Here is a 13011-nt window from a genome sequence, read left to right as displayed (position 1 = left end):
CAGCTATTTAAACATATTCCAAAGTGACTAAAGAAGACCCCACCCCACTGTCTTAAAATTCACAGAGATGAACTGTCTGCAAACCCTACTGCTGCGTTTATTATAATTATCCAGAGATATTGGGTAAGGCTGTTTAGAATCTAAACATGTATTTGAGGGTTGAATGCTGAACACTGTTCCTGAACAGGCAGAGGAGGTTCGAGCTGCAGAGCCTCAAGAACAGGCACAGCACAGGCAGCAGCGATGTGTAAACTGAGCTTTAGAGTACAGATGGTTGCAGCACAGGCAGCGGTGTAGATATAGCTTTAGTGTATGTGATGCTTCTGTTCAGATATTTAGGCTTCACCTGAAGTTTTGTATCAAGTTCCGTAGCCCTCTTTCGAAGTTTTGTGTCAACCTTGGGAGCCTCAGCTGTAGTATTGTGTCAAGTGCCTCACACCCCGTCTGCAATATTGTGTCCAGTTCTCGATGCCTGCCTTAGAGTTTTGATCCAACTCTTTGAATGTTGGCATACCATATCTTGCACACTGAACCAGGTCTCTAGGCCTCTTTTGGGCATTGTGCTCAATTATGGTGGCCACATTTTGTTGTGCGCATCTCTGGGGGCCCCTTCCTGGGGTCTGCGCCCCGTTTTGGAGGCCTGCTGTGGATTAATGCAACAATTTCTGGAAGCCACATCTAAAGCGCTGAACACACTTCTTGAATTCCCACCTGGAATATTGTAACTAGTTGTAGAATCAAACTTAATTTTACTCAGTCATCCTCTGTAGGGCTTATTAGGAGCGCTGGGCGAGAGAAGAGATGTAAAGTTTTTTTGATATACATAGAACCTCATCCACAAACACCCAGACTTGCTGGATCCAGCCTATGAGAGCGAGGTACAGAGACAGACACAGCGCCCAAGTAGCTCGCCGTGATCGTATAGTGGTTAGTACTCTGCGTTGTGGCCGCAGCAACCTCGGTTCGAATCCGAGTCACGGCATTGCGGGTGGCAATGTCACGGCAGTTGGGTGAGCTCTTTTTGGCTAAACATAGATTTTGAATACATATACAGTATTTTTTTTTATAGAGCCCATACGGAACTTCTGCATTATCCAACCGATGAACCTGCCAGCTTTCATCAAGCAAAGTCATTGCATCCTAATGAGGTACGAAGTGGGAAGATTATTTTTTACATTTAATATCTTGCTTTTTGTATCCTGTTTCATACTGTAGATCAAGTGCTGTGTATATGCACAGAAACCTTTTTCGATGGAATGCAGAAAAAATAGTTGGTTCTCAGATGCATTTTCTGTAAGAATGTTTTATTTTTCTGTGAGTTTGCCTTATTATGCGCTCAGGCGAACCTGTAATTAATGACTCGAGTCACGACCCCATTGAAAGGCAAACATTCATCTCTCAAACATGCTTCCCGTTCTTAATAGCCTGGACAGAGATGGTCGTCCCATTAAGTGCATCCCACGCCCAGAAGAAGTGCTAGTAACGTCTAGCTAACAGTGGAGCAGTCCTGCTATGAAGCGTCAGTCCTACTGGGAAGCGTCAGTCCTGCTGGGAAGCGTCAGTCCTGCTGGGAAGCGTCAGTCCTGCTGGAAAGCGTCAATCCTGCTATGAAGCGTCAGTCCTGCTGGGAAGCGTCAGTCCTGCTGGGAAGCGTCAGTCCTGCTGGGAAGCGTCAGTCCTGCTGGAAAGCATCAATCCTGCTATGAAGCGTCAGTCCTGCTGGGAAGCGTCAGTCCTGCTGGAAAGCATCAATCCTGCTATGAAGCGTCAGTCCTACTGGGAAGCGTCAGTCCTGCTATGAAGCGTCAGTCCTACTGGGAAGCGTCAGTCCTGCTGGGAAGCGTCAGTCCTGCTGGGAAGCGTCAGTCCTGCTGGAAAGCGTCAATCCTGCTATGAAGTGTCAGTCCTACTATGAAGCGTCAGTCCTGCTGGGAAGCGTCAGTCCTGCTGGGAAGCGTCAGTCCTGCTCTGCTGGTGATATGAGGAGCTCATGATTTACTGCTCGCCCTGACCACAGGCCCCGCCTCTCCCTCCCTCAATGGTGACTTTACTGTTCCAGATTTCATCACTGGTGCCCCTCTCGTGATCTTTGACCCTCAGCTAGTCCTCTGGGCTACCTCTTCTTCCGAGTACCTGTACTCTGCTTTGCCCATTTGGATATATTTATTGGTTTTGGCGCTTGTCTCTGTTCAGTACAGAAAGCATCGTCCCTGCGGATGTCAGTTCTGTGACTTCTCAGCATTTCCGGCATCGGCTGCACTGTGCAGCATCTTTGTTTCTGCCAGGTACAGCCTGGGTGGTTTAGCGTGGACTACAACTAATGATTTAGCACCTGCAATGGTCGAGGTTTATCATCTTCAGTGTTTCTGATGTTCATATGTACTATCGAGGCATCAGTGATTGACTGATAGAACCTGCCATACTACATGTGAGCTTCATAGCTGCTGTCTTCATGTGAAGTATGGGTGCTCTATGGTAACCGCCTGTGCTCTTGTCAGCCTCATGCATAGACTAGGATTGAGTGTAGAAGAGACAGTGTCCACTTTCACATTGTTTTATATATGTATGCAGTTCACGGCAACTCAGACAGTGAGGCATTGGTGGTTCAGTGGTAGAATTCTCGCCTGCCACGCGGGAGGCCCGGGTTCGATTCCCGGCCAATGCAGCATGTGTTTTTTTAATTAGGATTGATTATTTATTTATTTACTCATTTCTGAAGTATTGAGAATTGTCTTAGTATTTTTAATATAAAGTTGGGCTCTAAGATTTTGAAATATTTTATCTAGGTTTGCAGTTTCTTTGAAAGGGTTTTTAGCTGCGTGGAATAATCCCCTCAAAGCAGCTTTAGGAACTGTCTTGAAAATTCCAAGCTCCCTGCCACGTGTCTGGTTTTAATGTGTGTAAAGCACAGTGCAGCAACCTCGCTGGTTTTTCTTTCCCTGCACCCCGTCTCTGACTGAGGTGACTAAACTCATTTGTGTAAGAAAAGCAACAAAACCAGGAAGGTTTGTGTGAACGCGGGATGTCTCCGCCAACGTGCTTAGATTTAGAGAGGACCCAAGGGACTGACCCTGCGAGAGATCTCACTCGAGCTTTAAATGGAAATATAGACGCGCAGATAAGTACTCATTCTCCCAGAGTACCTGTCTGCTACCGAGGAGTGCTGGTACTCTCCCATTAAAGTCACCGGAGCGCTACGTACACTCCGTCGGCGGAGCGGAGTACTACGCCCGGGATTAATTAAAAGCACTGAAGGAGTGCTGAGAATGCGGCTGCTCGCAGCCCCCGCAGGGGGCCACCCTAAAAGGGTGGCCACTTTAGTGCCATTTGGCACTTCCCCACCCCCTCCTAATGCGGGACTCCAGGAGGAGTCCCTTTATCTGGCGCACCAAGCCCATCATTTCCTGCGCGCCGTGGGGTGGGGAGGGTATTTAGGCCTTCCCCCTCCATTTTGGGTCATCTTTAGTGCCTGGCACGCCATCTGGTTGTGCCGTCTGGTCGTACTGCTGGTCCGTAGGATACCAATCCCAGATCCCAGGGTAGCATTGTACAAAGTGAGTGCAAGCAATGCCACAAACCCCCCGGTCCCACATCTTGTTACCCCTGTGGGGAACCCTTCCCTGCGGTATAGGCCGGTCCAGCCCCAGCAGTAGGCTCGGTGGTGCAAGTGGGGCAGCAGGGTGGGGGGCAGGGTATAGGGGATTTGGTCATCCCAGCCCCTCATCGCACGGGCGTCCCGATTGGTATCTAGCAGCCCGAGCTAGAATAGATTCTATCCTAGGCCCCGGAGAACGAGCGCCTGGAAGATTGCTACGGCAGCTAGTCTTTGTCGCCGCGCCTCGTGTAGTCCCCTGATGCAGCGTCGTCGAGGCGGCGAGTCTTTTCCTTCCCCCCTCCGTCTTCCGTGCGGCCGCCAACAGGCCACAGCCTGGTGGGGCTTGCAGAGGAGGGATGGGATGAGGCTCCTGGGTGGGGACCCACGGGGGGCACGTGTCGCGGTCACGGGGGGGGCGCAAGTTGCAAGGGGGCGGTCGCTGCCGGTTCGGTCTTTACCGGCTGCAGGGTGCAGCAGACACGGGCCCATGGCATGATGGGGCAACATGGATGCCCACGGCTCTCCCCCAGACAGGCGGGGAGTTTGGCCCTCCAAGGGGAGGCCGTACAGCTGCAGTGGGCCCCCTCCTTCGGCATGGCGGAGCTTCCCACCCCCCTGGGTCCAGTCACTCACATGCGGGGGGGAGCGCGGAGGCGGGCTGGCAGACCCTTGTGTTAATTCCGGGTGCTTTGCCTCTGCCAACCGTTTTTTAGTGGACCGGGTCCCATTGGTGGGGGAGGGGGCAAATACCTGGCACGGCTGGGCCCGGGCCCGGGTTGGGGGTGCCTTGGCTCGCAAGTAGTAGGCCAGGCAACCAGGCGTGTCTGGGAGTAATGCGAGGAGAGTGAGGGTTTCGCTGTCTGGGCTGTGATCAGCAAGCCACGGTAGCTCAGTTGGGAGAGTGCTAAACTAAAGAGCTACAGGTTCCTGGTTCAATCCTGGGTTTGGCACTGTTTGTCTTCTGCTTTGCGCACTTTTCTCCCCCTCATGCTGAGCATTGTGGGGACCCAGGGGTTGCATCTGGGGCTTACTGTTGTGGATACCTGGTGCTCTGGTGAACGGGAGCAGGGATTGTTGATGCTTGCCGCCTGACCCTGCATGCCAAAGGTTACAGATCTCTGCGCAACCGGTAGGAGAGCTCACCGTGCTGGGACTGAAAAGGGGCCTGTCAGGACGCATGGCCTCTTATCAGGTGAGGGGCAGACATAAAAGTCTTCTCATTTGAGTCACGGCATGTGGCACACTGGTTTGTTGCAGTGTGGCAGCACCGTTCTGGGATACGCGTGGCATAGTGACGGAACATGCGGGGGGGCAGCGGTGCAATACCTTCTGTTTCGTCTGTTGGGCTTTAAGTATGATGTGCCCCCCCCCCTCCCCCCATAATAAGGTGCTTGCCCATGGTGGCCTAATGGTTGAGGTCTCTTGCTCTTACCCCCCAAAGTATGTGTTCAAAACATGTTTTGCATTATTTTCGCTTCTGAATAAAATATGATCAAGCGCCTAGTGCTGCCGCCATGTTTTAAGTGACTCTGGAGTCCATGATGCTGCAATGCTTAACAATCTATGCTGTCTTTGCCACCCCCAGAGATTATCGTCAAGTGCGGTCGATTGGAGGCTCCAGGAGCCGGCTCTCAGCCAAAGGCAAGGCAGAAAGCGGTACAGGGTGGCAGATGAACAGAGGTATTTGGGGGTGACAAACAAGGTGGGAGCGCCCGAGGGGGTGGGCCACCACAGGTTGATGGGAGATACGGCGCAGAGATTCATGCAAGGATGAGACAAAAGGTGGGGCATCTTGGGGCGACGCCTTGAAGAGGGACATAACCGTTGTCAATTTTTATCACTAAGGTTTACGGATAAATCGCCCACGCCCCGATCAGAAGGATGGACGAAGGCCACCGGGCCTCGCAAGCATCAGAATCAGTGAGTTGTTGAGGCTGGGGGGGTAGGGATGGGGTTGGTGTGGTACCAAGCTGCTTTGGAATATCCGTGATAACCATTGTTCTTTCCAGGGAAGTGGAACGGACGCTAGTTAGATGGTCACTTCAGGCAGGAGCAAGTCACGGCGGATTCGGTTTGAGGTAAACATGAACACGCTAACATCCCCTCCCCCGAAACCCCCCTCCCGGTCACCAAGCCCCTCCCCGGCCCCCGTTACCTCGGGCAATGGACTACGCAAGGGCAGCGAAGTGCTTAACCCTGGTTTTTTATTTACAGCAAAGAGTGGCCCCCCTTGCCTGCAAACACAGACACCCGCCCCCACAAGGACAACCTTTTAACAGACGTCGGGAAAGCAAGGCTGTGGGTAAAGGAAAGGGGGGGCAGTTCGGGGAACGAGGAGCCAGGTCCAGTGCCTGGGCAACGCTCGCCATCCAGAAATACCGTAACAAGTGCTTATCTCTCTTCAGAAATCAACGAAAACACATAAGCAGACTAGGGTGAGGCGGGAAGCAAAGACAGAATTAAGTACCGGCAACGCAGGGGGTATGGACTCTGGCCAGGCAGAACGGTGGGAGGGGAGCCCGCAGGTCGGCAGAATGGCCCAGGGCTCATATACTCACGATCCTTCATCTCTGCAGGACCTGCGTAGAGGTTTCTGCACTACAATCCAGAGGCATGGATAGCCCAGGATCCGCTCCCCTCCTGTTCTCCCAAATCACCACAGTGGAAGAGTCCCAGCCCGGCACGTCGCAGGAGGCAATCTGGGCAGAGTTTAAGGAAATGGCGAAAGTCAGAGGAGTGTCCTGGGCCAAAGGGGTACTTGACGCCCGTGAGCAAGCAGACTCTGGAGTAGTAGAGGACGTAGGCTGCAGCAGGGCCAGCTGAGGCAGCACTCGGAAGGTCAAAACGGGCTCTCCGGCTGACAAACAAGGAGTTTCCAGCGGAGCCTCCAGTGCAGAAGGTCAGGGTGACTTCCCCTCCACGAGCAGCGGTGCCTGCAGTCATCCCAGCTGGCCCCCAACCCCCTATCACGGTTAGCGACATGAACTCTGATAAAATGGGTAAGATGATGGACTCCATGCTGAGCATCTTGGTTGACTTTAAGTCATGTTTTTGTAATACTGTACAAACACCCACGCCTGTGGCCGCTGCACTTAGGGAGGAGGGCCACCAGCCATTGTGCAAGTTTGGGGGGAACTGGCTGGCAGCGCTAGTGTACAGAAACTCCCGGGATCAGCAGCCACCGAGGTATGGCAGGGGCACAGCAAGGACTCCCAGCACAAACTGCAATAGAACTCGACATCAGGGGCGCTCAGGCCGGAAGCGGCCATATAGCTGCCAGCGGGCAATCGCTGGCTGCACCCATCACACAGGTAATTGCAGCAGCCCCCCCCCCAGTCCCAGTGCGGCACACAAGGCTGCCCCCATCGTGCAGCTCCCTAGATGCCCACAAACCTGCCACACCAGCAGAGGCAGCCAAGGCAGGTGCAGTGGCAGCAACACTGCCGCCACTTGTCACAGTGGCTCCGGTAGCATCAGGACACTGCTCTCTGGCTTGGAAAGTACCGTTGGTGGCTAAGGAAGGGATTTGGAGAGGGGAATTTGGGGACATCTTTACCTTGCTAATGCATGGGACTGACGGACAAGACACTAGAAAGATGGGAGGGAAGGACGATGAGAAAAAGGTAAAATTCCAGACCTGGACAGAAAAGACTATCAAGAACTGGGGTGATGCTTTCACTATATTAGCAGCGGTGGTGATGGAGAAATACCAAGAACAGGGTCCCGCAATGTGGCAGTACTCTCGTTTAATCCATAATGAGGCTGAAAAGACAGGGGGCATAGGGTGGTGTAACTATGACCGTGAATTCCGCAAGAAAATGGCAATGTGTCCAGACCTGGGTTGGGACCAAAAGGAAATCCATCTCTGGATAGAGCACATGGGGAAGTTTACTGGAGACACCAAGGGGACTACGAAAAGTCAGAAGGGGCAGGGCAATTCCGAAGGACAGAAGCAATCAGGAAAGCGTGCTTTTAAGCAGTCCTTTCGGGGAGGCCAGGGAGGCGGCAATCAGGGAAGATGAGGCAAGCGATTTAACTCTGGCTCGTGCAGATTGTACAACGCGGAGTCCTGCTCATGGGGAAAGGCTTGCAAGTTTGGACACATTTGCAGAAAGTGTGGGGCCGGTCACCCGGCAGTGTCATGCAGCACCAAGCGGGAGGGCCCTCCCACAGCTGCCAGCAGGCAAGACAGCTAACATGAGTTAGAGAACGGAACCCCTCCCTCCCACCTGCCCGCCTCCAGCCTCCCCCCGTACCGGTGACCCAATTCCCGTCCCCTCATCGGCCACTACACAAGTCAAGGTTTCCTCAGTAAAGGGCCCCTCACCGATCATTATTGATAACCTCCTCCCCCTGCTCAGGGCGTACCCCAACACAAAGGACAGCAAGATTCTGGCGGAGGGTTTCATAGAGGGCTTCAAGATCCCATACCAAGGCCCACTCGTTTGCAGGGACGCAGACTACCTGAGGTCAGCTAGAGAGCTCCCAGACGTGGTGGATGATAAACTGATGAAGGAGACGGTTCTAGGGAGGGTAGCAGGGTCATTTGCCCACCACCCCCGGAAAATTTTCTGGTATCTCCCCTGGGAGTGGTCCCCAAAAAAGAACCTGGGTCCTTTCGCTTGATACACCACTAGCCTTACCCAGAGGGCAATTCAGTCAACCACTGGTTGGAGGATGGAACGTGCTCCGTCGCGTACTGTTCATTTGACATGGCTGTGGATATGGTCAGGAGAGCAGGGAGAGGGGCCTGGCTGGCCAAGGCGGACATCGAGTCAGCCTTCTGCCTGCTCCCAGTCCACCCAGAGAGTCACCACCTGCTAGGCTTTAAGTCGCAGACCAAATTTTTCTTTAACAAATGCATGCTGATGGGTTGCGTGGTGTCCTGCATTTACTTTGAGACGTTCAGCAGCTTTTTACAGTGGTCACTCACCTGGTCATACAACACAGCGGGAGTAATGCATTACCTGGACGATTTCCTCTTCATAGGGGAGGCAGGGACACAGGACTGCAGCAGAGCACTGCGTCACTTCCAGGAACTTGCAGGACACTTGGGGCTTCCGTTGGCACCTGGGAAGACCGAGGGTCCGGCGCAGGTCCTCACTTTTCTAGGCATTGAGATGGACACTGTCAAGGGCGTGTCCAGGCTCCCGGCTGTGAAGGTGCAGTAATTGCGGCTGGATATCCAGGCAATCCTGGGCAAGGACAAGGTACCCTGGGTGTCATTCAGAGCCACTTGGGGAAGCTGAATTTTGCAGCCAGGGTAATACCAGTGATCAGAGTCTTCACAAGGAGACTAGCAAAGGCCGCAGCCAATGTACAGAAAAAGTATCACATGGTCAAAAGAGGGACTGGTTTGAAGGAGGACCTCCTGATGTGGCATGAGTTTCTGCTGAGTTTGAATGGAACAGTCATCTGGAGATCCTCCTGGGCTGGTAGCCCAGAAATCTGTCTCTTCACAGATGCATCGGGCAGGGAGGGCGTTGGCGCTATAATGGACTGAGAATGGTGCGCGCAAAAGTGGCTGAATGCTTGGCGTAAAAAGAACATAACAGCTAAACTAACGGTACCAGAGCTGTTCCCCATGTTGGTTGCCCTACATTTGTGGCCTGATGCGCTGTCAGCCGCAAGGGTGGTATTCTGGTCCGACAATATGGCAGTGTGCAAACCATCAACGGGCAGGCAGCCAAATGCCCCCTGGTTCTGTGTTTGTTGAGGGAGCTAATCAGGGCGTGCCTGCGCTGCAATGTAGAGTTTAGGGCGAGACACATTGAGGGGGTCAAGAATGTAGCTGCTGACGCTCACTCGCGATTTCAGTGGCTCTGTTTCCAGGAGGCCTGGCCACGAGCGAGAGAGGTGATGACCCCTTTCCAAGCGCATCTATGGCAACTTCTGCAATGGAACAGCAACTGTGAGCGATGGGTGAACATTCTCTGGGACCGGGGACCATGAAAAGATACAAAACTCAGCTCACCACCTTCCAGAACATTTCAAAGGAGCTGGGCCAAGCATCACATCCCTTAGAACAGAGGGTGCAAGGCTTTGTACTATGGGCAAAAGGGCAGGAGAAGAGTCATTCCTGGGTTCGTGGTCATTTGGCGGCAGTAAGCCATGACGCTAAGCTGAGAGGTGAGCAAGATCGACCAAGGCTATCTTGATTAGGGCGGCTCTAAAAGGGTGGGCCAGGGAGGAAGTCAGAGTTCCAGATAACAGGGCACCCTTTGACTTCCACACACTCCAGGGCATGCTAGAACTAGTAGACCAGGTCACACTTTCACATTTTGAGGCCCGACTCTTTGCGGCTGCATTCTGCCTTGCATTTTTTGGGGCACTCCGAATTAGCAAACTGGTGGCTAGCGCCAAAACAGACCAGTCAGGAGATGCCTTATGCAGCCAGGATGTAAGAGTAACAGATAGGTTGGTGATCCATATCAGGAGGTCCAAAACGGACCAAGCAGGGCAGGGGGCTGACATAGTACTGATGCCGCTGGGGATCAGAGGTACTGCCCAGTTTCTAGAGTCAAGGAGTACTTGGTAGTTCGCCCCAATGTCCCTGGTTACTTTCTGATATACGCAGAACAGGTGCCACTCTCGAAATTCCAAATAGATAAGGTCACGTGTGCTTGCCTCGAGCGGGCTGGCCTCGCCCGTACTGACAGGAAGTATACTAGTCACTAGTTTCGGATCGGGCGGCCACTGCAGCGTTTAAGGCAGGCATGGGTCAGGAAAGCATAAAGAAAGTGGGACACTGGGGGTCCCGTTGCTTTGAACGCTACATTCGTCCTTGAGTGGGACAGGTAAATGTAAGCTGAACCTACATCCCCCTGTTAAGGGACAAGGTGGCAATTGTATATTATGTGTGCAGTGAATTTCAGTAACATAACGAGGTTGCAATTGTATATTATGTGTGCTGTGAAGTTCAGTAGCATAACGGGTACCGCTGCAAGAGCACAATAGGGGTGCCAGAGCCAAATCCCAGGAGCCTTGTGGGAGGGTCCTGAAACAATTGAGTTGGTGCCCCGTTAGTCTTTCGGGCGGTTGTGAGCCTGAACAACCGGGGGCTTGCCTTGCCCCGCTCCGCTCTGAAAGGGGCGTGAGTACTAAGGGACTAATGGGTCACGTGATCCAGTAAGGGGATCACCCCCATAAGGTTAGTGCTGATTGGGTTCTCCACATTGCTTGGCTCATCAGGCAGGCAGGGCAGCATAGGTTGATACAGCTGCCTGCCCTTGGATCACCCGTAAGATAACCCACCATATTTGCATACTTTTGTATGGAATAAACCTGCAGCAATATTTTCTCCAAACAAAAGTTTTGCTGCGTATTTATTTATGCATGCCTACTCTGTTGTGGTGTGGGTGGGGTGTGTTGCCAATAATGGGACTAATGCTGGTACTCTCCCATTAAAAGCACTGGAGGAGTGCTGAGAAGTGTTAGTACTGTCCAATTGAAAGCAATAGAGCAGAAGTGCTGGTACTCTCCCATTAAAATCACATGAGCTGTGCTGAGAAGTGCTGGTACTATCCAATTAAAAGCACTGGAGCAGTGCAAAGAAGTGCTGTACTCTCCCATTAAAAGCACTGTAGTGGTGCTAAGAATTGCTGTACTCTCTGTTTAAAAGCACTGGAGCAGTGCTGAGAAGTGCTGGTACACTCCCATTAAGAATTACTGGTGCAGTGCTGAGAAGTGCTAGTACTATCCAATTAAAAGCACTGGGGCGGTGCTGAGAAGTTCTGTACTCTCCCATTAAAAACACTAGAGCTGTGCTGAGGAATGCTGGTACTCTCCCATTAAAATCCGTGGAGTAGTGCTGATAAGTACTGGTACTCTCCCATTAAAAGCACTAGAGTAGTGCTGAGAAGTACGTGTACTTTTCCATTTAAAATCACTCGAGCAGTGCCGAGAAGTGCTGGCACTATCCAATTAAAAGCACTAGAGCCATACTGAGGAGTGCTGATACTATCACTTTCCAATTAAAAAAGTGCTGGTACTGAGTACCCAATAATACCTGCCCACTTAAAGCACTGGATCTCACTGTCAAGATTTACGGCTCCCCCCTCATGTTGAGGCGTGATAACACATACTTCTCTATCCATCCATCTAGCTTCAATCTTTTTACCTATCTGTCTACCTTCCCCCGCATCTCGCTGATTGTCGTCTATTTCCCTAGCTCTCTGCCCGCCATTTCATCAGTTGCTTTTTCCACATCACTATTAAGCCTGGGCAGTGAACTCCTCTCTGTTCAGAGTTTGCAGAGTTTTTCACACGCCCAGCTCCACAGAGCTCGCGGAGTTCCAAAAAGCTACGCCCTGCAGAGTGGAGTCTTTTCCTTGCTCGCCAACAGTAAGTTGGCGAGCTCGAGTGTGGAAAATCCAATGCTAGACCACATCCCTGCGAGATTTCTCAACACAGGCGGTCACGGATGATCACTACTGCTCGAGTTTAGAAACCGTCCGTACGCGTTGAGGAAGCTGCTGCATTAGTAGAATTTCTACTCAAGCGGCAGAAAGTAGCAGCGCCCTCTTGCACTGTGCAAGATGCCATTTGTGCTAATTCTACAGCACAGGACTAACACCCGGCACTAAAAATTAGTGCAAACGGCGCAAGGTGACTCACTCCACAGCTCGCGGAACTCCAAGTAGCTTGGTGGAGTTTTTTTGTCACTTCGCGGACATCCGCATAGCGGAACTCCGCCCAGGCTTAATCTCTTTCCGTCCATAGGGTCTGGAAGTAGCGGGGCAACATGACTTTCATGCAGCATATATAAAACCTCAAAATATCCATGTTGGTATACAGAATGCAAATGATCAATGAAGATGACTTTAATTTTGTTTTTATCTTGTCACATTTGTGATGCATTCAAAGACAAAAGTTCAATTTCAGGCTATGTCTTCTGACAAATTGCAGCTTATTCTTTTACAATCATGGTTGGTGTTTACTTTCTTTCTCTGATTGCAATCTTGTAAAATATTGTAAAGTGAAATATGGATTATATGAACATCTTGCCTGACATACAGGGAGTATGAAATGCTGAAGGATGGACATGTGTTTCTAACGCAACACATTTTAAATATCTGTAAATGAATAGTGCAAATATATCAGAAAATGTCACTAGATAGGAAAGTACAAATGAGGCACATTTTTGGTAATTCCGAAGTGTGATGGAAACAAAGGTTTTAACAAGATTAGTGCAAATCAAGGCACTTTACTCCTTGATGCACAATGATAAATACTGAAATGCTTCACATAATCTATTGTTTGTGACCTACACAGTCTTAATCAGTAAAGTGACATGTCTGTGCAAATTTGGTGTCTATTGCAATGGAAAATATGCTGCCTGGAAATGGCAGTTAAATACCACACAATGCTTTAGTAATATATTTGTGACAGTATGCTCCAAAACATACTACAGGTTG

At 51.2% G+C, this 13011-nt stretch overlaps 2 non-coding genes across 2 annotated transcripts; both read left to right on the top strand.

The window, feature by feature from the left end:
• Window positions 1-910: 910 nt before the first annotated feature.
• Window positions 911-982, top strand: TRNAH-GUG (transfer RNA histidin (anticodon GUG)). The gene has a single exon. It is a non-coding gene; the product is annotated as a tRNA-His (tRNA).
• Window positions 983-2594: 1612 nt separating this feature from the next.
• TRNAG-GCC (transfer RNA glycine (anticodon GCC)) lies at window positions 2595-2665 on the top strand. The gene has a single exon. It is a non-coding gene; the product is annotated as a tRNA-Gly (tRNA).
• The last annotated feature ends 10346 nt before the right edge of the window (window positions 2666-13011 follow it).

Source organism: Triturus cristatus, chromosome 12 (genome assembly GCF_964204655.1).
Source record: "Triturus cristatus chromosome 12, aTriCri1.1, whole genome shotgun sequence".
In the NCBI taxonomy this organism is placed as follows: domain Eukaryota; kingdom Metazoa; phylum Chordata; class Amphibia; order Caudata; family Salamandridae; genus Triturus; species Triturus cristatus.
Note: the sequence above shows the minus strand (reverse complement) of the source record. Positions and strands in the feature narration are given on the sequence as shown.